At 48.5% G+C, this 24,418-nt stretch overlaps 11 non-coding genes and 3 pseudogenes across 11 annotated transcripts; all 14 read right to left on the bottom strand.

Annotated features, from left to right (window-relative positions):
• Positions 1-725: 725 nt before the first annotated feature.
• Positions 726-815, bottom strand: LOC142261960 (U2 spliceosomal RNA; annotated as a pseudogene).
• Positions 816-2,203: 1,388 nt separating this feature from the next.
• On the bottom strand, positions 2,204-2,388 carry LOC142261939 (U2 spliceosomal RNA). Its single transcript, XR_012729453.1, has one exon. It is a non-coding gene; the product is annotated as a U2 spliceosomal RNA (small nuclear RNA).
• Positions 2,389-3,981: 1,593 nt separating this feature from the next.
• LOC142261943 (U2 spliceosomal RNA) lies at positions 3,982-4,172 on the bottom strand. The gene has a single exon (XR_012729455.1). It is a non-coding gene; the product is annotated as a U2 spliceosomal RNA (small nuclear RNA).
• A 1,388-nt stretch (positions 4,173-5,560) lies between these two features.
• Positions 5,561-5,756, bottom strand: LOC142261921 (U2 spliceosomal RNA). Its single transcript, XR_012729437.1, has one exon. It is a non-coding gene; the product is annotated as a U2 spliceosomal RNA (small nuclear RNA).
• A 697-nt stretch (positions 5,757-6,453) lies between these two features.
• Positions 6,454-6,595, bottom strand: LOC142261972 (U2 spliceosomal RNA; annotated as a pseudogene).
• Positions 6,596-7,983: 1,388 nt separating this feature from the next.
• On the bottom strand, positions 7,984-8,177 carry LOC142261908 (U2 spliceosomal RNA). The gene has a single exon (XR_012729425.1). It is a non-coding gene; the product is annotated as a U2 spliceosomal RNA (small nuclear RNA).
• A 2,190-nt stretch (positions 8,178-10,367) lies between these two features.
• On the bottom strand, positions 10,368-10,558 carry LOC142261931 (U2 spliceosomal RNA). The gene has a single exon (XR_012729446.1). It is a non-coding gene; the product is annotated as a U2 spliceosomal RNA (small nuclear RNA).
• Positions 10,559-11,946: 1,388 nt separating this feature from the next.
• On the bottom strand, positions 11,947-12,142 carry LOC142261928 (U2 spliceosomal RNA). The gene has a single exon (XR_012729443.1). It is a non-coding gene; the product is annotated as a U2 spliceosomal RNA (small nuclear RNA).
• A 684-nt stretch (positions 12,143-12,826) lies between these two features.
• LOC142261963 (U2 spliceosomal RNA) lies at positions 12,827-12,953 on the bottom strand (annotated as a pseudogene).
• Positions 12,954-14,378: 1,425 nt separating this feature from the next.
• Positions 14,379-14,574, bottom strand: LOC142261914 (U2 spliceosomal RNA). Its single transcript, XR_012729431.1, has one exon. It is a non-coding gene; the product is annotated as a U2 spliceosomal RNA (small nuclear RNA).
• A 2,186-nt stretch (positions 14,575-16,760) lies between these two features.
• Positions 16,761-16,954, bottom strand: LOC142261906 (U2 spliceosomal RNA). The gene has a single exon (XR_012729423.1). It is a non-coding gene; the product is annotated as a U2 spliceosomal RNA (small nuclear RNA).
• Positions 16,955-19,144: 2,190 nt separating this feature from the next.
• Positions 19,145-19,335, bottom strand: LOC142261919 (U2 spliceosomal RNA). Its single transcript, XR_012729435.1, has one exon. It is a non-coding gene; the product is annotated as a U2 spliceosomal RNA (small nuclear RNA).
• A 1,388-nt stretch (positions 19,336-20,723) lies between these two features.
• Positions 20,724-20,914, bottom strand: LOC142261907 (U2 spliceosomal RNA). Its single transcript, XR_012729424.1, has one exon. It is a non-coding gene; the product is annotated as a U2 spliceosomal RNA (small nuclear RNA).
• Positions 20,915-22,302: 1,388 nt separating this feature from the next.
• LOC142262001 (U2 spliceosomal RNA) lies at positions 22,303-22,495 on the bottom strand. The gene has a single exon (XR_012729476.1). It is a non-coding gene; the product is annotated as a U2 spliceosomal RNA (small nuclear RNA).
• Between the last annotated feature and the right edge of the window lie 1,923 nt (positions 22,496-24,418).

Here is a 24,418-nt window from a genome sequence, read left to right as displayed (position 1 = left end):
ATGGCTCCCTCACCACTGTGCAGAGACGTCCCAGGAACGTGGAGATGTCTCTTCCTGGGGTGTGCGGGTTCCGCATGGAGACCGTGATCCTCTTTTCATCCCTCTGTATAGGACAGGATCCTAAAAAAGAATGAAAAGGGGAGTCCGGCATCGCTGCGTTCATCGCCTCCCAGTATCTCCTGCAGGCATTCACCGTGGCAAAGGTTACCAGAAAAATGCCAGTCATGAAGGTCTGGACACTCAGGGTTTCCGCCCTGGAGAAGCCCTGATCCAGAATCATCTTCTTGCAGAACACGTCGCTGGACATGTCCGGCAACCTACCATCCACCGCCTTTAGCTTCAGGGCGACCGTCTGCCGCATCCAAGGCTCCAGGGTTGGAGCCTTTTCAGGCAGCGTCCGGGCTCCCTCCGGCTGGCTGGCGTCGGAGGTAGGGGCCTCTTGGGCCGAAGAAGCCTCTGGATGAGCCTTCCTGGAGGTCCCTGGGTCCTGAGCCTTCTTGGCTGCCTTCTCTGGCTTGCTTGCCATGGCTGGTTCCTGCTTGAGTTCCCGGAGCTGGATCTTGGATTCTTCTCCGGGTGTCTTCTCCCGCTGTGTTCCTCCTCGAAGTTCCTCTGGTCTCCCCAAGTCTTCTCCGAGGCTTCGTCTTCTTGCTTCTTTCTGCCAAGCTCTTCTTCCGTCCGATCTCCCTCTTCCGGTCTCGGCTGGGCTTCGGAGCTCGTCTCCCTGATCGTATCTCGTCAAGTGTAGCTAGCTCAGTTTGTTCTGATAAGAACAGATACTACACTTGATCTTAGCCAAAAGGCCGAGAAGCGATAACCAGAATTGGTTTGGGCCTCGAGTGGCACCCTGGCCTATGCCGGACACATCTTAGGGAGAGAGAGCGAGAGGGAGACAAACCCACGCCTACAGAAGACATTTTGTCACCCAAGCCAACCCTTGAAAAGGCTGCTTTGCAGAGCAAAAACAAGAAGAATGGTGCGTTTTGCAGCCGCCGCCCCCCACTGCAATGAATCTGAATAACTCCTCCTTTAGGGCGCAAGCAACTCCCCTCCCCCTTGCAGTCTTTCCAATTCACGATACAAAAAGACGGACAGGACAGGTTGCCTGACTTTCCGTCACTGCCACCCTTTGCCATCCTTACCCGTAGAAAGCCCTTTCATCATCCCCAAACCCTAATCTTTTCCCTTTCCTTCCCAGCCCCCAAACCCTGCCCTCTGTACCCTTCTCACCACCCGCATCCCTTCTCCTGTCATCCCCCTACCACCCGGGAAAAAAAGAGCTTGCCCCCTCCTTACACTAGCCCACCCTCCCACCCAAAGAACAACTTCTGCTGCGCAGCTTGTTTTCTAGGCAGCAGCGCTATTGTGATGTCAGCGGGGGCATTGTGACAAGCCGCCAGTGTTCCGTCTCTTCATGTTGTGCACAGTTCAAACGGAAAATACATCAACAGGCAGACTACAGAAAAGCTTACTATCAAAGGTTAGAGGGGGGCTTTCTCAGAGGGCTTTTTACAGTTTTTCTATTCCCAATTAGCCGTTTAAGTGTACTTATTGAAAGTAGTAATTCTTTCATAGGCCGCCCTTTCTTAGTATTTGACGTTCCTTATATTGCGGTATGAGGCTTTGCAGCAGGTTGCAAACATTCATCACCCATGACTGTCCCCAATTGAGCTCAGAAGCTCAATGTCTATCATGACCTCTCTTTTAGAATGTCCAAGAGCAAGCAAACTATTCCTCCAGGAGAGGGCGCCAACAGACTACTAAAGAGATCATCATTACTCAAAGAAAACCCCAAAAACCAATGCATGATAGGAATAAACAGGTAACTTTCTTTGGAGTGGAAGCGGAGAGATCGCACCAGATGCCAATTCTAGATCTTATCACACCTGTGGTCACTGCAGCAGCAGGTGAATCCACTTTGTCCAAAAGGGATCTATTCCATTCAATTGCAAATGATCTAGATAAGACAGAGAACTGCAGCACGGGACATAGCCGAGTTGGTCAGGTTGAGTGGTGATGAGTTTGCTATTTGGATGAATAAAGAAAGTCAAAAGTGTGAAAGATAAAAAACAAAAGGAGGAAGTGTGAAAAGTGAATGGGCCAAATTGAGGTGCATATGAAGACGTATGCTTTCTTCCAATTCATTAAATCGGGCTAATATGAATCAGGTGAATTGAGTTCTGCTTTTGGAAACTGGGTTAAGAAGGGGTGCACCGGTCCTGGAGGTACTGCAATACCAGGTCAATGCGTGGAGTGGACAGAGCAAGCTCTTTTTCCATCTCCCTGTTCTAAAAATCCATTTAATATATGGTCCCCAGATAGGGGACGTATCAGATATTAAACTGATAAGAACAGATGAGATTACATCCGCAATTTTCAGAAAACGGTCATCGGCCACCACACAAAAGCGCAGTGCCGCAGGTGATCGCCTCCCGAGCCCAGGAACCACCAGCCATAAGGGGACGTAAGCACCAAAAGGCGCAACAATCCCAGAGGCCGGCGGTTGTGCAAGCCCGGGCCCCTCCCAGCCAAGACCAAGGCAAACCCAATGAAGGGACTACAATTGATCTTAGCCAAAAGGCCAAGAAGCGATAACCAGAATTGGTTTGGGCCTCGAGTGGCACCCTGGCCTATGCCGGACACATCTTAGGGAGAGAGAGCGAGAGGGAGACAAACCCACGCCTACAGAAGACATTTTGTCACCCAAGCCAACCCTTGAAAAGGCTGCTTTGCAGAGCAAAAACAAGAAGAATGGTGCGTTTTGCAGCCGCCGCCCCCCACTGCAATGAATCTGAATAACTCCTCCTTTAGGGCGCAAGCAACTCCCCTCCCCCTTGCAGTCTTTCCAATTCACGATACAAAAAGACGGACAGGACAGGTTGCCTGACTTTCCGTCACTGCCACCCTTTGCCATCCTTACCCGTAGAAAGCCCTTTCATCATCCCCAAACCCTAATCTTTTCCCTTTCCTTCCCAGCCCCCAAACCCTGCCCTCTGTACCCTTCTCACCACCCGCATCCCTTCTCCTGTCATCCCCCTACCACCCGGGAAAAAAAGAGCTTGCCCCCTCCTTACACTAGCCCACCCTCCCACCCAAAGAACAACTTCTGCTGCGCAGCTTGTTTTCTAGGCAGCAGCGCTATTGTGATGTCAGCGGGGGCATTGTGACAAGCCGCCAGTGTTCCGTCTCTTCATGTTGTGCACAGTTCAAACGGAAAATACATCAACAGGCAGACTACAGAAAAGCTTACTATCAAAGGTTAGAGGGGGGCTTTCTCAGAGGGCTTTTTACAGTTTTTCTATTCCCAATTAGCCGTTTAAGTGTACTTATTGAAAGTAGTAATTCTTTCATAGGCCGCCCTTTCTTAGTATTTGACGTTCCTTATATTGCGGTATGAGGCTTTGCAGCAGGTTGCAAACATTCATCACCCATGACTGTCCCCAATTGAGCTCAGAAGCTCAATGTCTATCATGACCTCTCTTTTAGAATGTCCAAGAGCAAGCAAACTATTCCTCCAGGAGAGGGCGCCAACAGACTACTAAAGAGATCATCATTACTCAAAGAAAACCCCAAAAACCAATGCATGATAGGAATAAACAGGTAACTTTCTTTGGAGTGGAAGCGGAGAGATCGCACCAGATGCCAATTCTAGATCTTATCACACCTGTGGTCACTGCAGCAGCAGGTGAATCCACTTTGTCCAAAAGGGATCTATTCCATTCAATTGCAAATGATCTAGATAAGACAGAGAACTGCAGCACGGGACATAGCCGAGTTGGTCAGGTTGAGTGGTGTTGAGTTTGCTATTTGGATGAATAAAGAAAGTCAAAAGTGTGAAAGATAAAAAACAAAAGGAGGAAGTGTGAAAAGTGAATGGGCCAAATTGAGGTGCATATGAAGACGTATGCTTTCTTCCAATTCATTAAATCGGGCTAATATGAATCAGGTGAATTGAGTTCTGCTTTTGGAAACTGGGTTAAGAAGGGGTGCACCGGTCCTGGAGGTACTGCAATACCAGGTCAATGCGTGGAGTGGACAGAGCAAGCTCTTTTTCCATCTCCCTGTTCTAAAAATCCATTTAATATATGGTCCCCAGATAGGGGACGTATCAGATATTAAACTGATAAGAACAGATACTACACTTGATCTTAGCCAAAAGGCCGAGAAGCGATAACCAGAATTGGTTTGGGCCTCGAGTGGCACCCTGGCCTATGCCGGACACATCTTAGGGAGAGAGCGCGAGAGGGAGACAAACCCACGCCTACAGAAGACATTTTGTCACCCAAGCCAACCCTTGAAAAGGCTGCTTTGCAGAGCAAAAACAAGAAGAATGGTGCGTTTTGCAGCCGCCGCCCCCCACTGCAATGAATCTGAATAACTCCTCCTTTAGGGCGCAAGCAACTCCCCTCCCCCTTGCAGTCTTTCCAATTCACGATACAAAAAGACGGACAGGACAGGTTGCCTGACTTTCCGTCACTGCCACCCTTTGCCATCCTTACCCGTAGAAAGCCCTTTCATCATCCCCAAACCCTAATCTTTTCCCTTTCCTTCCCAGCCCCCAAACCCTGCCCTCTGTACCCTTCTCACCACCCGCATCCCTTCTCCTGTCATCCCCCTACCACCCGGGAAAAAAAGAGCTTGCCCCCTCCTTACACTAGCCCACCCTCCCACCCAAAGAACAACTTCTGCTGCGCAGCTTGTTTTCTAGGCAGCAGCGCTATTGTGATGTCAGCGGGGGCATTGTGACAAGCCGCCAGTGTTCCGTCTCTTCATGTTGTGCACAGTTCAAACGGAAAATACATCAACAGGCAGACTACAGAAAAGCTTACTATCAAAGGTTAGAGGGGGGCTTTCTCAGAGGGCTTTTTACAGTTTTTCTATTCCCAATTAGCCGTTTAAGTGTACTTATTGAAAGTAGTAATTCTTTCATAGGCCGCCCTTTCTTAGTATTTGACGTTCCTTATATTGCGGTATGAGGCTTTGCAGCAGGTTGCAAACATTCATCACCCATGACTGTCCCCAATTGAGCTCAGAAGCTCAATGTCTATCATGACCTCTCTTTTAGAATGTCCAAGAGCAAGCAAACTATTCCTCCAGGAGAGGGCGCCAACAGACTACTAAAGAGATCATCATTACTCAAAGAAAACCCCAAAAACCAATGCATGATAGGAATAAACAGGTAACTTTCTTTGGAGTGGAAGCGGAGAGATCGCACCAGATGCCAATTCTAGATCTTATCACACCTGTGGTTACTGCAGCAGCAGGTGAATCCACTTTGTCCAAAAGGGATCTATTCCATTCAATTGCAAATGATCTAGATAAGACAGAGAACTGCAGCACGGGACATAGCCGAGTTGGTCAGGTTGAGTGGTGATGAGTTTGCTATTTGGATGAATAAAGAAAGTCAAAAGTGTGAAAGATAAAAAACAAAAGGAGGAAGTGTGAAAAGTGAATGGGCCAAATTGAGGTGCATATGAAGACGTATGCTTTCTTCCAATTCATTAAATCGGGCTAATATGAATCAGGTGAATTGAGTTCTGCTTTTGGAAACTGGGTTAAGAAGGGGTGCACCGGTCCTGGAGGTACTGCAATACCAGGTCAATGCGTGGAGTGGACAGAGCAAGCTCTTTTTCCATCTCCCTGTTCTAAAAATCCATTTAATATATGGTCCCCAGATAGGGGACGTATCAGATATTAAACTGATAAGAACAGATTTTTGATTTAATGAAGCTTTCCAAAGCACCGCAAAAATGCATGACCGAAGTCACACCAAAAACAGTGCAAAGGCTAGGATTCGTGTGGACCCCTCCGTGAGAAGAGGATCCCCAAAAATCAACCCCGTCCCTCCGAGCCAGAAGGCCACAGCGAGGGTCAGGGATCTTCGGTGCTCCCCCAAGCCGAAGCCTGGTTGAGCCTTGTTGTTGCTCCCAGCGTCCACCGAGGCATCTTACCCAAGTGGAGTAGGGAGCTACTAGTCGTTGGTTTCGCAGCCGAGACTGCCCGGACCGTCAACCGGTGTTGGTTTCTCAGCCCAAGGCTGACCGGACCTCCAACCGGGTGTTGGTTTCTCAGCCCAAGGCTGACCGGACCTCCAACCGGGTGTTGGTTTCTCAGCCCAAGGCTAACCGGACCTCCAACCGGGTGTTGGTTTCTCAGCCAAAGCTGACCCGGACCTCCAACCGGGTGTTGGTTTCTCAGCCCAAAGCTGACCGGACTTCCGACCGGGATTATAAAAATTTCCCTTCTTAGCCAGAAGGCCAGGATAGGGCAATATGCTTGGAAAGTATGAATAGGCAAGGCGCGGCGTGCGACAGAGTCTGAGGCTTACCAGGGTCCCAACCTAGCAAGTTCAGACTCCCTCCAGGGTGTCCATTCCTGGGGCACATTGCACCATAACCCCCACACTTACTCAGTCTAATAGCCTCAATCCTGGTAGGGCCATGGTTTCCTCTAGATGGATATACTATCCTCCCAAAGTACTAACAAGTGCAACCTTCCAGTGTGCATTGCATCATTGTACTAAGGTGGCCGGAGCCTTAAACCACCTTTTCGAACAATACTACACTTGATCTTAGCCAAAAGGCCGAGAAGCGATAACCAGAATTGGTTTGGGCCTCGAGTGGCACCCTGGCCTATGCCGGACACATCTTAGGGAGAGAGAGCGAGAGGGAGACAAACCCACGCCTACAGAAGACATTTTGTCACCCAAGCCAACCCTTGAAAAGGCTGCTTTGCAGAGCAAAAACAAGAAGAATGGTGCGTTTTGCAGCCGCCGCCCCCCACTGCAATGAATCTGAATAACTCCTCCTTTAGGGCGCAAGCAACTCCCCTCCCCCTTGCAGTCTTTCCAATTCACGATACAAAAAGACGGACAGGACAGGTTGCCTGACTTTCCGTCACTGCCACCCTTTGCCATCCTTACCCGTAGAAAGCCCTTTCATCATCCCCAAACCCTAATCTTTTCCCTTTCCTTCCCAGCCCCCAAACCCTGCCCTCTGTACCCTTCTCACCACCCGCATCCCTTCTCCTGTCATCCCCCTACCACCCGGGAAAAAAAGAGCTTGCCCCCTCCTTACACTAGCCCACCCTCCCACCCAAAGAACAACTTCTGCTGCGCAGCTTGTTTTCTAGGCAGCAGCGCTATTGTGATGTCAGCGGGGGCATTGTGACAAGCCGCCAGTGTTCCGTCTCTTCATGTTGTGCACAGTTCAAACGGAAAATACATCAACAGGCAGACTACAGAAAAGCTTACTATCAAAGGTTAGAGGGGGGCTTTCTCAGAGGGCTTTTTACAGTTTTTCTATTCCCAATTAGCCGTTTAAGTGTACTTATTGAAAGTAGTAATTCTTTCATAGGCCGCCCTTTCTTAGTATTTGACGTTCCTTATATTGCGGTATGAGGCTTTGCAGCAGGTTGCAAACATTTATCACCCATGACTGTCCCCAATTGAGCTCAGAAGCTCAATGTCTATCATGACCTCTCTTTTAGAATGTCCAAGAGCAAGCAAACTATTCCTCCAGGAGAGGGCGCCAACAGACTACTAAAGAGATCATCATTACTCAAAGAAAACCCCAAAAACCAATGCATGATAGGAATAAACAGGTAACTTTCTTTGGAGTGGAAGCGGAGAGATCGCACCAGATGCCAATTCTAGATCTTATCACACCTGTGGTCACTGCAGCAGCAGGTGAATCCACTTTGTCCAAAAGGGATCTATTCCATTCAATTGCAAATGATCTAGATAAGACAGAGAACTGCAGCACGGGACATAGCCGAGTTGGTCAGGTTGAGTGGTGATGAGTTTGCTATTTGGATGAATAAAGAAAGTCAAAAGTGTGAAAGATAAAAAACAAAAGGAGGAAGTGTGAAAAGTGAATGGGCCAAATTGAGGTGCATATGAAGACGTATGCTTTCTTCCAATTCATTAAATCGGGCTAATATGAATCAGGTGAATTGAGTTCTGCTTTTGGAAACTGGGTTAAGAAGGGGTGCACCGGTCCTGGAGGTACTGCAATACCAGGTCAATGCGTGGAGTGGACAGAGCAAGCTCTTTTTCCATCTCCCTGTTCTAAAAATCCATTTAATATATGGTCCCCAGATAGGGGACGTATCAGATATTAAACTGATAAGAACAGATTTTTTGATTTAATGAAGCTTTCCAAAGCACCACAAAAAATGCATGACCGAAGTCACACCAAAAACAGTGCAAAGGCTAGGATTCGTGTGGACCCCACCGTGAGGAGAGGGTCCCCAAAAATCAACCCCGTCCCTCCGAGCCAGAAGGCCACAGCAAGGGTCAGGGATCTTCGGTGCTCCCCCAAGCCGAAGCCTGGTTGAGCCTTGTCGTTGCTCCCAGCGTCCACCCAGGCATCTTAACCAAGTGGAGTAGAGAGCTACTAGTTGTTGGTTTCGCAGCCGAAACTGCCCGGACCGTCAACCGGTGTTGGTTTCTCAGCCCAAGGCTAACCGGACCTCCAACCGGGTGTTGGTTTCTCAGCCGAAGCTGACCCAGACCTCCAACCGGGTGTTGGTTTCTCAGCCGAAGCTGACCCAGACCTCCAACCGGGTGTTAGTTTCTCAGCCCAAAGCTGACCAGACCTCCGACCGGGATTGTAAAAATTTCCCTTCCTAGCCAGAAGGCCGGGATAGGGTAATATGCTCAAAAAGTATGAAAAGGCAAGGTACGGTGTGCTACAGAGCCCAAGGCTTGCCGGGGTCCCAAGCCAGCAAGCTCAGACTCACTCCAGGGTCGTCAGTCCTGGGGCACGTTGTACCATAGCCCCCCACCCTTACTCAGTCTAATAGCCTCGATCCTGGTAGGGCCATGTTTTCCTCTAGATGAATATACTATCCACCCAGAGTACTAGCAAGCGCAACCTTCCAGTGTGCATTGTATCATTGTACTAAGGTGGCCTGGAGCTTAAACCACCTCTTCGAACAACACTACACTTGATCTTAGCCAAAAGGCCGAGAAGCGATAACCAGAATTGGTTTGGGCCTCGAGTGGCACCCTGGCCTATGCCGGACACATCTTAGGGAGAGAGAGCGAGAGGGAGACAAACCCACGCCTACAGAAGACATTTTGTCACCCAAGCCAACCCTTGAAAAGGCTGCTTTGCAGAGCAAAAACAAGAAGAATGGTGCGTTTTGCAGCCGCCGCCCCCCACTGCAATGAATCTGAATAACTCCTCCTTTAGGGCGCAAGCAACTCCCCTCCCCCTTGCAGTCTTTCCAATTCACGATACAAAAAGACGGACAGGACAGGTTGCCTGACTTTCCGTCACTGCCACCCTTTGCCATCCTTATCCGTAGAAAGCCCTTTCATCATCCCCAAACCCTAATCTTTTCCCTTTCCTTCCCAGCCCCCAAACCCTGCCCTCTGTACCCTTCTCACCACCCGCATCCCTTCTCCTGTCATCCCCCTACCACCCGGGAAAAAAAGAGCTTGCCCCCTCCTTACACTAGCCCACCCTCCCACCCAAAGAACAACTTCTGCTGCGCAGCTTGTTTTCTAGGCAGCAGCGCTATTGTGATGTCAGCGGGGGCATTGTGACAAGCCGCCAGTGTTCCGTCTCTTCATGTTGTGCACAGTTCAAACGGAAAATACATCAACAGGCAGACTACAGAAAAGCTTACTATCAAAGGTTAGAGGGGGGCTTTCTCAGAGGGCTTTTTACAGTTTTTCTATTCCCAATTAGCCGTTTAAGTGTACTTATTGAAAGTAGTAATTCTTTCATAGGCCGCCCTTTCTTAGTATTTGACGTTCCTTATATTGCGGTATGAGGCTTTGCAGCAGGTTGCAAACATTCATCACCCATGACTGTCCCCAATTGAGCTCAGAAGCTCAATGTCTATCATGACCTCTCTTTTAGAATGTCCAAGAGCAAGCAAACTATTCCTCCAGGAGAGGGCGCCAACAGACTACTAAAGAGATCATCATTACTCAAAGAAAACCCCAAAAACCAATGCATGATAGGAATAAACAGGTAACTTTCTTTGGAGTGGAAGCGGAGAGATCGCACCAGATGCCAATTCTAGATCTTATCACACCTGTGGTCACTGCAGCAGCAGGTGAATCCACTTTGTCCAAAAGGGATCTATTCCATTCAATTGCAAATGATCTAGATAAGACAGAGAACTGCAGCACGGGACATAGCCGAGTTGGTCAGGTTGAGTGGTGATGAGTTTGCTATTTGGATGAATAAAGAAAGTCAAAAGTGTGAAAGATAAAAAACAAAAGGAGGAAGTGTGAAAAGTGAATGGGCCAAATTGAGGTGCATATGAAGACGTATGCTTTCTTCCAATTCATTAAATCGGGCTAATATGAATCAGGTGAATTGAGTTCTGCTTTTGGAAACTGGGTTAAGAAGGGGTGCACCGGTCCTGGAGGTACTGCAATACCAGGTCAATGCGTGGAGTGGACAGAGCAAGCTCTTTTTCCATCTCCCTGTTCTAAAAATCCATTTAATATATGGTCCCCAGATAGGGGACGTATCAGATATTAAACTGATAAGAACAGATACTACACTTGATCTTAGCCAAAAGGCCGAGAAGCGATAACCAGAATTGGTTTGGGCCTCGAGTGGCACCCTGGCCTATGCCGGACACATCTTAGGGAGAGAGAGCGAGAGGGAGACAAACCCACGCCTACAGAAGACATTTTGTCACCCAAGCCAACCCTTGAAAAGGCTGCTTTGCAGAGCAAAAACAAGAAGAATGGTGCGTTTTGCAGCCGCCGCCCCCCACTGCAATGAATCTGAATAACTCCTCCTTTAGGGCGCAAGCAACTCCCCTCCCCCTTGCAGTCTTTCCAATTCACGATACAAAAAGACGGACAGGACAGGTTGCCTGACTTTCCGTCACTGCCACCCTTTGCCATCCTTACCCGTAGAAAGCCCTTTCATCATCCCCAAACCCTAATCTTTTCCCTTTCCTTCCCAGCCCCCAAACCCTGCCCTCTGTACCCTTCTCACCACCCGCATCCCTTCTCCTGTCATCCCCCTACCACCCGGGAAAAAAAGAGCTTGCCCCCTCCTTACACTAGCCCACCCTCCCACCCAAAGAACAACTTCTGCTGCGCAGCTTGTTTTCTAGGCAGCAGCGCTATTGTGATGTCAGCGGGGGCATTGTGACAAGCCGCCAGTGTTCCGTCTCTTCATGTTGTGCACAGTTCAAACGGAAAATACATCAACAGGCAGACTACAGAAAAGCTTACTATCAAAGGTTAGAGGGGGGCTTTCTCAGAGGGCTTTTTACAGTTTTTCTATTCCCAATTAGCCGTTTAAGTGTACTTATTGAAAGTAGTAATTCTTTCATAGGCCGCCCTTTCTTAGTATTTGACGTTCCTTATATTGCGGTATGAGGCTTTGCAGCAGGTTGCAAACATTCATCACCCATGACTGTCCCCAATTGAGCTCAGAAGCTCAATGTCTATCATGACCTCTCTTTTAGAATGTCCAAGAGCAAGCAAACTATTCCTCCAGGAGAGGGCGCCAACAGACTACTAAAGAGATCATCATTACTCAAAGAAAACCCCAAAAACCAATGCATGATAGGAATAAACAGGTAACTTTCTTTGGAGTGGAAGCGGAGAGATCGCACCAGATGCCAATTCTAGATCTTATCACACCTGTGGTCACTGCAGCAGCAGGTGAATCCACTTTGTCCAAAAGGGATCTATTCCATTCAATTGCAAATGATCTAGATAAGACAGAGAACTGCAGCACGGGACATAGCCGAGTTGGTCAGGTTGAGTGGTGTTGAGTTTGCTATTTGGATGAATAAAGAAAGTCAAAAGTGTGAAAGATAAAAAACAAAAGGAGGAAGTGTGAAAAGTGAATGGGCCAAATTGAGGTGCATATGAAGACGTATGCTTTCTTCCAATTCATTAAATCGGGCTAATATGAATCAGGTGAATTGAGTTCTGCTTTTGGAAACTGGGTTAAGAAGGGGTGCACCGGTCCTGGAGGTACTGCAATACCAGGTCAATGCGTGGAGTGGACAGAGCAAGCTCTTTTTCCATCTCCCTGTTCTAAAAATCCATTTAATATATGGTCCCCAGATAGGGGACGTATCAGATATTAAACTGATAAGAACAGATTTTGATTTAATGAAGCTTTCCAAAGCACCGCAAAAAATGCATGACCGAAGTCACACCAAAAACAGTGCAAAGGCTAGGATTCGTGTGGACCCCTCCGTGAGGAGAGGGTCCCCAAAAATCAACCCCGTCCCTCCGAGCCAGAAGGCCACAGCAAGGGTCAGGGATCTTCGGTGCTCCCCCAAGCCGAAGCCTGGTTGAGCCTTGTCGTTGCTCCCAGCGTCCACCCAGGCATCTTACCCAAGTGGAGTAGAGAGCTACTAGTTGTTGGTTTCGCAGCCGAAACTGCCCGGACCGTCAACCGGTGTTGGTTTCTCAGCCCAAGGCTAACCGGACCTCCAACCGGGTGTTGGTTTCTCAGCCGAAGCTGACCCGGACCTCCAACCGGGTGTTGGTTTCTCAGCCGAAGCTGACCCAGACCTCCAACCGGGTGTTGGTTTCTCAGCCGAAGCTGACCCGGACCTCCAACCGGGTGTTGGTTTCTCAGCCCAAAGCTGAACGGACCTCCGACCATGATTATAAAAATTTCCCTTCCTAGCCAGAAGGCCGGGATAGAGCAATATGCTCAGAAAGTATGAAAGGGCAAGGTACGGTGTGCTACAGAGCCCAAGGCTCGCCGGGGTCCCAAGCCAGCAAGCTCAGACTCACTCCAGGGTCGTCAGTCCTGGGGCACATTGCACCATAGCCCCCACACTTACTCAGTCTAATAGCCTCGATCCTGGTAGGGCCATGTTTTCCTCTAGATGAATATACTATACATCAAGAGTACTAGCAAGCGCAACCTTCCAGTGTGCATTGCATCTGCCGAGCCTCACAGATACTACACTTGATCTTAGCCAAAAGGCCGAGAAGCGATACTACACTTGATCTTAGCCAAAAGGCCGAGATGCGATAACCAGAATTGGTTTGGGCCTCGAGTGGCACCCTGGCCTATGCCGGACACATCTTAGGGAGAGAGAGCGAGAGGGAGACAAACCCACGCCTACAGAAGACATTTTTTCACCCAAGCCAACCCTTGAAAAGGCTGCTTTGCAGAGCAAAAACAAGAAGAATGGTGCGTTTTGCAGCCGCCGCCCCCCACTGCAATGAATCTGAATAACTCCTCCTTTAGGGCGCAAGCAACTCCCCTCCCCCTTGCAGTCTTTCCAATTCACGATACAAAAAGACGGACAGGACAGGTTGCCTGACTTTCCGTCACTGCCACCCTTTGCCATCCTTACCCGTAGAAAGCCCTTTCATCATCCCCAAACCCTAATCTTTTCCCTTTCCTTCCCAGCCCCCAAACCCTGCCCTCTGTACCCTTCTCACCACCCGCATCCCTTCTCCTGTCATCCCCCTACCACCCGGGAAAAAAAGAGCTTGCCCCCTCCTTACACTAGCCCACCCTCCCACCCAAAGAACAACTTCTGCTGCGCAGCTTGTTTTCTAGGCAGCAGCGCTATTGTGATGTCAGCGGGGGCATTGTGACAAGCCGCCAGTGTTCCGTCTCTTCATGTTGTGCACAGTTCAAACGGAAAATACATCAACAGGCAGACTACAGAAAAGCTTACTATCAAAGGTTAGAGGGGGGCTTTCTCAGAGGGCTTTTTACAGTTTTTCTATTCCCAATTAGCCGTTTAAGTGTACTTATTGAAAGTAGTAATTCTTTCATAGGCCGCCCTTTCTTAGTATTTGACGTTCCTTATATTGCGGTATGAGGCTTTGCAGCAGGTTGCAAACATTCATCACCCATGACTGTCCCCAATTGAGCTCAGAAGCTCAATGTCTATCATGACCTCTCTTTTAGAATGTCCAAGAGCAAGCAAACTATTCCTCCAGGAGAGGGCGCCAACAGACTACTAAAGAGATCATCATTACTCAAAGAAAACCCCAAAAACCAATGCATGATAGGAATAAACAGGTAACTTTCTTTGGAGTGGAAGCGGAGAGATCGCACCAGATGCCAATTCTAGATCTTATCACACCTGTGGTCACTGCAGCAGCAGGTGAATCCACTTTGTCCAAAAGGGATCTATTCCATTCAATTGCAAATGATCTAGATAAGACAGAGAACTGCAGCACGGGACATAGCCGAGTTGGTCAGGTTGAGTGGTGATGAGTTTGCTATTTGGATGAATAAAGAAAGTCAAAAGTGTGAAAGATAAAAAACAAAAGGAGGAAGTGTGAAAAGTGAATGGGCCAAATTGAGGTGCATATGAAGACGTATGCTTTCTTCCAATTCATTAAATCGGGCTAATATGAATCAGGTGAATTGAGTTCTGCTTTTGGAAACTGGGTTAAGAAGGGGTGCACCGGTCCTGGAGGTACTGCAATACCAGGTCAATGCGTGGAGTGGACAGAGCAAGCTCTTTTTCCATCTCCCTGTTCTAAAAATCCATTTAATATATGGTCCCCAGATAGGGGACGTATCAGATATTAAACTGATAAGAACAGATTTTGATTTAATGAAGCTTTCCAAAGCACCACAAAAAATGCATGACCGAAGTCACACCAAAAACAGTGCAAAGGCTAGGATTCGTGTGGACCCCACCGTGAGGAGAGGGTCCCCAAAAATCAACCCCGTCCCTCCGAGCCAGAAGGCCACAGCAAGGGTCAGGGATCTTCGGTGCTCCCCCAAGCCGAAGCCTGGTTGAGCCTTGTTGTTGCTCCCAGCGTCCACCCAGGCATCTTACCCAAGTGGAGTAGAGAGCTACTAGTTGTTGGTTTCGCAGCCGAAACTGCCCGGACCGTCAACCGGTGTTGGTTTCTCAGCCCAAGGCTAACCGGACCTCCAACCGGGTGTTGGTTTCTCAGCTGAAGCTGACCCAGACCTCCAACCGGGTGTTGGTTTCTCAGCCGAAGCTGACCCGGACCTCCAACCGGGTGTTAGTTTCTCAGCCCAAAGCTGACCAGACCTCCGACCGGGATTATAAAAATTTCCCTTCCTAGCCAGAAGGCCAGGATAGGGTAATATGCTCAAAAAGTATGAAAAGGCAAGGTACGGTGTGCTACAGAGCCCAAGGCTTGCCGGGGTCCCAAGCCAGCAAGCTCAGACTCACTCCAGGGTCGTCAGTCCTGGGGCACGTTGTACCATAGCCCCCCACCCTTACTCAGTCTAATAGCCTCGATCCTGGTAGGGCCATGTTTTCCTCTTGATGAATATACTATCCACCCAGAGTACTAGCAAGCGCAACCTTCCAGTGTGCATTGTATCATTGTACTAAGGTGGCCTGGAGCTTAAACCACCTCTTCGAACAACACTACACTTGATCTTAGCCAAAAGGCCGAGAAGCGATAACCAGAATTGGTTTGGGCCTCGAGTGGCACCCTGGCCTATGCCGGACACATCTTAGGGAGAGAGAGCGAGAGGGAGACAAACCCACGCCTACAGAAGACATTTTGTCACCCAAGCCAACCCTTGAAAAGGCTGCTTTGCAGAGCAAAAACAAGAAGAATGGTGCGTTTTGCAGCCGCCGCCCCCCACTGCAATGAATCTGAATAACTCCTCCTTTAGGGCGCAAGCAACTCCCCTCCCCCTTGCAGTCTTTCCAATTCACGATACAAAAAGACGGACAGGACAGGTTGCCTGACTTTCCGTCACTGCCACCCTTTGCCATCCTTACCCGTAGAAAGCCCTTTCATCATCCCCAAACCCTAATCTTTTCCCTTTCCTTCCCAGCCCCCAAACCCTGCCCTCTGTACCCTTCTCACCACCCGCATCCCTTCTCCTGTCATCCCCCTACCACCCGGGAAAAAAAGAGCTTGCCCCCTCCTTACACTAGCCCACCCTCCCACCCAAAGAACAACTTCTGCTGCGCAGCTTGTTTTCTAGGCAGCAGCGCTATTGTGATGTCAGCGGGGGCATTGTGACAAGCCGCCAGTGTTCCGTCTCTTCATGTTGTGCACAGTTCAAACGGAAAATACATCAACAGGCAGACTACAGAAAAGCTTACTATCAAAGGTTAGAGGGGGGCTTTCTCAGAGGGCTTTTTACAGTTTTTCTATTCCCAATTAGCCGTTTAAGTGTACTTATTGAAAGTAGTAATTCTTTCATAGGCCGCCCTTTCTTAGTATTTGACGTTCCTTATATTGCGGTATGAGGCTTTGCAGCAGGTTGCAAACATTTATCACCCATGACTGTCCCCAATTGAGCTCAGAAGCTCAATGTCTATCATGACCTCTCTTTTAGAATGTCCAAGAGCAAGCAAACTATTCCTCCAGGAGAGGGCGCCAACAGACTACTAAAGAGATCATCATTACTCAAAGAAAACCCCAAAAACCAATGCATGATAGGAATAAACAGGTAACTTTCTTTGGAGTGGAAGCGGAGAGATCGCACCAGATGCCAATTCTAGATCTTATCACACCTGTGGTCACTGCAGCAGCAGGTGAATCCACTTTGTCCAAAAGGGATCTATTCCATTCAATTGCAAATGATCTAGATAAGACAGAGAACTGCAGCACGGGACATAGCCGAGTTGGTCAGGTTGAGTGGTGATGAGTTTGCTATTTGGATGAATAAAGAAAGTCAAAAGTGTGAAAGATAAAAAACAAAAGGAGGAAGTGTGAAAAGTGAATGGGCCAAATTGAGGTGCATATGAAGACGTATGCTTTCTTCCAATTCATTAAATCGGGCTAATATGAATCAGGTGAATTGAGTTCTGCTTTTGGAAACTGGGTTAAGAAGGGGTGCACCGGTCCTGGAGGTACTGCAATACCAGGTCAATGCGTGGAGTGGACAGAGCAAGCTCTTTTTCCATCTCCCTGTTCTAAAAATCCATTTAATATATGGTCCCCAGATAGGGGACGTATCAGATATTAAACTGATAAGAACAGATTTTTTGATTTAATGAAGCTTTCCAAAGCACCACAAAAAATGCATGACCGAAGTCACACCAAAAACAGTGCAAAGGCTAGGATTCGTGTGGACCCCACCGTGAGGAGAGGGTCCCCAAAAATCAACCCCGTCCCTCCGAGCCAGAAGGCCACAGCAAGGGTCAGGGATCTTCGGTGCTCCCCCAAGCCGAAGCCTGGTTGAGCCTTGTCGTTGCTCCCAGCGTCCACCCAGGCATCTTACCCAAGTGGAGTAGAGAGCTACTAGTTGTTGGTTTCGCAGCCGAAACTGCCCGGACCGTCAACCGGTGTTGGTTTCTCAGCCCAAGGCTAACCGGACCTCCAACCGGGTGTTGGTTTCTCAGCCGAAGCTGACCCAGACCTCCAACCGAGTGTTGGTTTCTCAGCCGAAGCTGACCCAGACCTCCAACCGGGTGTTAGTTTCTCAGCCCAAAGCTGACCAGACCTCCGACCGGGATTGTAAAAATTTCCCTTCCTAGCCAGAAGGCCGGGATAGGGTAATATGCTCAAAAAGTATGAAAAGGCAAGGTACGGTGTGCTACAGAGCCCAAGGCTTGCCGGGGTCCCAAGCCAGCAAGCTCAGACTCACTCCAGGGTCGTCAGTCCTGGGGCACGTTGTACCATAGCCCCCCACCCTTACTCAGTCTAATAGCCTCGATCCTGGTAGGGCCATGTTTTCCTCTAGATGAATATACTATCCACCCAGAGTACTAGCAAGCGCAACCTTCCAGTGTGCATTGTATCATTGTACTAAGGTGGCCTGGAGCTTAATCCACCTCTTCGAACAACACTACACTTGATCTTAGCCAAAAGGCCGAGAAGCGATAACCAGAATTGGTTTGGGCCTCGAGTGGCACCCTGGCCTATGCCGGACACATCTTAGGGAGAGAGAGCGAGAGGGAGACAAACCCACGCCTACAGAAGACATTTTGTCACCCAAGCCAACCCTTGAAAAGGCTGCTTTGCAGAGCAAAAACAAGAAGAATGGTGCGTTTTGCAGCCGCCGCCCCCCACTGCAATGAATCTGAATAACTCCTCCTTTAGGGCGCAAGCAACTCCCCTCCCCCTTGCAGTCTTTCCAATTCACGATACAAAAAGACGGACAGGACAGGTTGCCTGACTTTCCGTCACTGCCACCCTTTGCCATCCTTATCCGTAGAAAGCCCTTTCATCATCCCCAAACCCTAATCTTTTCCCTTTCCTTCCCAGCCCCCAAACCCTGCCCTCTGTACCCTTCTCACCACCCGCATCCCTTCTCCTGTCATCCCCCTACCACCCGGGAAAAAAAGAGCTTGCCCCCTCCTTACACTAGCCCACCCTCCCACCCAAAGAACAACTTCTGCTGCGCAGCTTGTTTTCTAGGCAGCAGCGCTATTGTGATGTCAGCGGGGGCATTGTGACAAGCCGCCAGTGTTCCGTCTCTTCATGTTGTGCACAGTTCAAACGGAAAATACATCAACAGGCAGACTACAGAAAAGCTTACTATCAAAGGTTAGAGGGGGGCTTTCTCAGAGGGCTTTTTACAGTTTTTCTATTCCCAATTAGCCGTTTAAGTGTACTTATTGAAAGTAGTAATTCTTTCATAGGCCGCCCTTTCTTAGTATTTGACGTTCCTTATATTGCGGTATGAGGCTTTGCAGCAGGTTGCAAACATTCATCACCCATGACTGTCCCCAATTGAGCTCAGAAGCTCAATGTCTATCATGACCTCTCTTTTAGAATGTCCAAGAGCAAGCAAACTATTCCTCCAGGAGAGGGCGCCAACAGACTACTAAAGAGATCATCATTACTCAAAGAAAACCCCAAAAACCAATGCATGATAGGAATAAACAGGTAACTTTCTTTGGAGTGGAAGCGGAGAGATCGCACCAGATGCCAATTCTAGATCTTATCACACCTGTGGTCACTGCAGCAGCAGGTGAATCCACTTTGTCCAAAAGGGATCTATTCCATTCAATTGCAAATGATCTAGATAAGACAGAGAACTGCAGCACGGGACATAGCCGAGTTGGTCAGGTTGAGTGGTGATGAGTTTGCTATTTGGATGAATAAAGAAAGTCAAAAGTGTGAAAGATAAAAAACAAAAGGAGGAAGTGTGAAAAGTGAATGGGCCAAATTGAGGTGCATATGAAGACGTATGCTTTCTTCCAATTCATTAAATCGGGCTAATATGAATCAGGTGAATTGAGTTCTGCTTTTGGAAACTGGGTTAAGAAGGGGTGCACCGGTCCTGGAGGTACTGCAATACCAGGTCAATGCGTGGAGTGGACAGAGCAAGCTCTTTTTCCATCTCCCTGTTCTAAAAATCCATTTAATATATGGTCCCCAGATAGGGGACGTATCAGATATTAAACTGATAAGAACAGATACTACACTTGATCTTAGCCAAAAGGCCGAGAAGCGATAACCAGAATTGGTTTGGGCCTCGAGTGGCACCCTGGCCTATGCCGGACACATCTTAGGGAGAGAGAGCGAGAGGGAGACAAACCCACGCCTACAGAAGACATTTTGTCACCCAAGCCAACCCTTGAAAAGGCTGCTTTGCAGAGCAAAAACAAGAAGAATGGTGCGTTTTGCAGCCGCCGCCCCCCACTGCAATGAATCTGAATAACTCCTCCTTTAGGGCGCAAGCAACTCCCCTCCCCCTTGCAGTCTTTCCAATTCACGATACAAAAAGACGGACAGGACAGGTTGCCTGACTTTCCGTCACTGCCACCCTTTGCCATCCTTACCCGTAGAAAGCCCTTTCATCATCCCCAAACCCTAATCTTTTCCCTTTCCTTCCCAGCCCCCAAACCCTGCCCTCTGTACCCTTCTCACCACCCGCATCCCTTCTCCTGTCATCCCCCTACCACCCGGGAAAAAAAGAGCTTGCCCCCTCCTTACACTAGCCCACCCTCCCACCCAAAGAACAACTTCTGCTGCGCAGCTTGTTTTCTAGGCAGCAGCGCTATTGTGATGTCAGCGGGGGCATTGTGACAAGCCGCCAGTGTTCCGTCTCTTCATGTTGTGCACAGTTCAAACGGAAAATACATCAACAGGCAGACTACAGAAAAGCTTACTATCAAAGGTTAGAGGGGGGCTTTCTCAGAGGGCTTTTTACAGTTTTTCTATTCCCAATTAGCCGTTTAAGTGTACTTATTGAAAGTAGTAATTCTTTCATAGGCCGCCCTTTCTTAGTATTTGACGTTCCTTATATTGCGGTATGAGGCTTTGCAGCAGGTTGCAAACATTCATCACCCATGACTGTCCCCAATTGAGCTCAGAAGCTCAATGTCTATCATGACCTCTCTTTTAGAATGTCCAAGAGCAAGCAAACTATTCCTCCAGGAGAGGGCGCCAACAGACTACTAAAGAGATCATCATTACTCAAAGAAAACCCCAAAAACCAATGCATGATAGGAATAAACAGGTAACTTTCTTTGGAGTGGAAGCGGAGAGATCGCACCAGATGCCAATTCTAGATCTTATCACACCTGTGGTCACTGCAGCAGCAGGTGAATCCACTTTGTCCAAAAGGGATCTATTCCATTCAATTGCAAATGATCTAGATAAGACAGAGAACTGCAGCACGGGACATAGCCGAGTTGGTCAGGTTGAGTGGTGATGAGTTTGCTATTTGGATGAATAAAGAAAGTCAAAAGTGTGAAAGATAAAAAACAAAAGGAGGAAGTGTGAAAAGTGAATGGGCCAAATTGAGGTGCATATGAAGACGTATGCTTTCTTCCAATTCATTAAATCGGGCTAATATGAATCAGGTGAATTGAGTTCTGCTTTTGGAAACTGGGTTAAGAAGGGGTGCACCGGTCCTGGAGGTACTGCAATACCAGGTCAATGCGTGGAGTGGACAGAGCAAGCTCTTTTTCCATCTCCCTGTTCTAAAAATCCATTTAATATATGGTCCCCAGATAGGGGACGTATCAGATATTAAACTGATAAGAACAGATACTACACTTGATCTTAGCCAAAAGGCCGAGAAGCGATAACCAGAATTGGTTTGGGCCTCGAGTGGCACCCTGGCCTATGCCGGACACATCTTAGGGAGAGAGAGCGAGAGGGAGACAAACCCACGCCTACAGAAGACATTTTGTCACCCAAGCCAACCCTTGAAAAGGCTGCTTTGCAGAGCAAAAACAAGAAGAATGGTGCGTTTTGCAGCCGCCGCCCCCCACTGCAATGAATCTGAATAACTCCTCCTTTAGGGCGCAAGCAACTCCCCTCCCCCTTGCAGTCTTTCCAATTCACGATACAAAAAGACGGACAGGACAGGTTGCCTGACTTTCCGTCACTGCCACCCTTTGCCATCCTTACCCGTAGAAAGCCCTTTCATCATCCCCAAACCCTAATCTTTTCCCTTTCCTTCCCAGCCCCCAAACCCTGCCCTCTGTACCCTTCTCACCACCCGCATCCCTTCTCCTGTCATCCCCCTACCACCCGGGAAAAAAAGAGCTTGCCCCCTCCTTACACTAGCCCACCCTCCCACCCAAAGAACAACTTCTGCTGCGCAGCTTGTTTTCTAGGCAGCAGCGCTATTGTGATGTCAGCGGGGGCATTGTGACAAGCCGCCAGTGTTCCGTCTCTTCATGTTGTGCACAGTTCAAACGGAAAATACATCAACAGGCAGACTACAGAAAAGCTTACTATCAAAGGTTAGAGGGGGGCTTTCTCAGAGGGCTTTTTACAGTTTTTCTATTCCCAATTAGCCGTTTAAGTGTACTTATTGAAAGTAGTAATTCTTTCATAGGCCGCCCTTTCTTAGTATTTGACGTTCCTTATATTGCGGTATGAGGCTTTGCAGCAGGTTGCAAACATTCATCACCCATGACTGTCCCCAATTGAGCTCAGAAGCTCAATGTCTATCATGACCTCTCTTTTAGAATGTCCAAGAGCAAGCAAACTATTCCTCCAGGAGAGGGCGCCAACAGACTACTAAAGAGATCATCATTACTCAAAGAAAACCCCAAAAACCAATGCATGATAGGAATAAACAGGTAACTTTCTTTGGAGTGGAAGCGGAGAGATCGCACCAGATGCCAATTCTAGATCTTATCACACCTGTGGTCACTGCAGCAGCAGGTGAATCCACTTTGTCCAAAAGGGATCTATTCCATTCAATTGCAAATGATCTAGATAAGACAGAGAACTGCAGCACGGGACATAGCCGAGTTGGTCAGGTTGAGTGGTGATGAGTTTGCTATTTGGATGAATAAAGAAAGTCAAAAGTGTGAAAGATAAAAAACAAAAGGAGGAAGTGTGAAAAGTGAATGGGCCAAATTGAGGTGCATATGAAGACGTATGCTTTCTTCCAATTCATTAAATCGGGCTAATATGAATCAGGTGAATTGAGTTCTGCTTTTGGAAACTGGGTTAAGAAGGGGTGCACCGGTCCTGGAGGTACTGCAATACCAGGTCAATGCGTGGAGTGGACAGAGCAAGCTCTTTTTCCATCTCCCTGTTCTAAAAATCCATTTAATATATGGTCCCCAGATAGGGGACGTATCAGATATTAAACTGATAAGAACAGATTTTTGATTTAATGAAGCTTTCCAAAGCACCACAAAAAATGCATGACCGAAGTCACACCAAAAACAGTGCAAAGGCTAGGATTCGTGTGGACCCCACCGTGAGGAGAGGGTCCCCAAAAATCAACCCCGTCCCTCCGAGCCAGAAGGCCACAGCAAGGGTCAGGGATCTTCGGTGCTCCCCCAAGCCGAAGCCTGGTTGAGCCTTGTCGTTGCTCCCAGCGTCCACCCAGGCATCTTACCCAAGTGGAGTAGAGAGCTACTAGTTGTTGGTTTCTCAGCCGAAACTGCCCGGACCGTCAACCGGTGTTGGTTTCTCAGCCCAAGGCTAACCGGACCTCCAACCGGGTGTTGGTTTCTCAGCCGAAGCTGACCCAGACCTCCAACCGGGTGTTAGTTTCTCAGCCGAAGCTGACCCGGACCTCCAACCGGGTGTTAGTTTCTCAGCCCAAAGCTGACCAGACCTCCGACCGGGATTATAAAAATTTCCCTTCCTAGCCAGAAGGCCGGGATAGGGTAATATGCTCAAAAAGTATGAAAAGGCAAGGTACGGTGTGCTACAGAGCCCAAGGCTTGCCGGGGTCCCAAGCCAGCAAGCTCAGACTCACTCCAGGGTCGTCAGTCCTGGGGCACTTTGTACCATAGCCCCCCACCCTTACTCAGTCTAATAGCCTCGATCCTGGTAGTGCCATGTTTTCCACTAGATGAATATACTATCCACCCAGAGTACTAGCAAGCGCAACCTTCCAGTGTGCATTGTATCATTGTACTAAGGTGGCCTGGAGCTTAAACCACCTCTTCGAACAACACTACACTTGATCTTAGCCAAAAGGCCGAGAAGCGATAACCAGAATTGGTTTGGGCCTCGAGTGGCACCCTGGCCTATGCCGGACACATCTTAGGGAGAGAGAGCGAGAGGGAGACAAACCCACGCCTACAGAAGACATTTTGTCACCCAAGCCAACCCTTGAAAAGGCTGCTTTGCAGAGCAAAAACAAGAAGAATGGTGCGTTTTGCAGCCGCCGCCCCCCACTGCAATGAATCTGAATAACTCCTCCTTTAGGGCGCAAGCAACTCCCCTCCCCCTTGCAGTCTTTCCAATTCACGATACAAAAAGACGGACAGGACAGGTTGCCTGACTTTCCGTCACTGCCACCCTTTGCCATCCTTACCCGTAGAAAGCCCTTTCATCATCCCCAAACCCTAATCTTTTCCCTTTCCTTCCCAGCCCCCAAACCCTGCCCTCTGTACCCTTCTCACCACCCGCATCCCTTCTCCTGTCATCCCCCTACCACCCGGGAAAAAAAGAGCTTGCCCCCTCCTTACACTAGCCCACCCTCCCACCCAAAGAACAACTTCTGCTGCGCAGCTTGTTTTCTAGGCAGCAGCGCTATTGTGATGTCAGCGGGGGCATTGTGACAAGCCGCCAGTGTTCCGTCTCTTCATGTTGTGCACAGTTCAAACGGAAAATACATCAACAGGCAGACTACAGAAAAGCTTACTATCAAAGGTTAGAGGGGGGCTTTCTCAGAGGGCTTTTTACAGTTTTTCTATTCCCAATTAGCCGTTTAAGTGTACTTATTGAAAGTAGTAATTCTTTCATAGGCCGCCCTTTCTTAGTATTTGACGTTCCTTATATTGCGGTATGAGGCTTTGCAGCAGGTTGCAAACATTCATCACCCATGACTGTCCCCAATTGAGCTCAGAAGCTCAATGTCTATCATGACCTCTCTTTTAGAATGTCCAAGAGCAAGCAAACTATTCCTCCAGGAGAGGGCGCCAACAGACTACTAAAGAGATCATCATTACTCAAAGAAAACCCCAAAAACCAATGCATGATAGGAATAAACAGGTAACTTTCTTTGGAGTGGAAGCGGAGAGATCGCACCAGATGCCAATTCTAGATCTTATCACACCTGTGGTCACTGCAGCAGCAGGTGAATCCACTTTGTCCAAAAGGGATCTA

This window comes from Anomaloglossus baeobatrachus, unplaced genomic scaffold (genome assembly GCF_048569485.1).
Source record: "Anomaloglossus baeobatrachus isolate aAnoBae1 unplaced genomic scaffold, aAnoBae1.hap1 Scaffold_2405, whole genome shotgun sequence".
Taxonomy (NCBI): Eukaryota; Metazoa; Chordata; class Amphibia; order Anura; family Aromobatidae; genus Anomaloglossus; species Anomaloglossus baeobatrachus.
The sequence above is the reverse complement of the archived record's forward strand: the minus strand, read 5'-3'. Positions and strand labels throughout refer to the sequence as shown.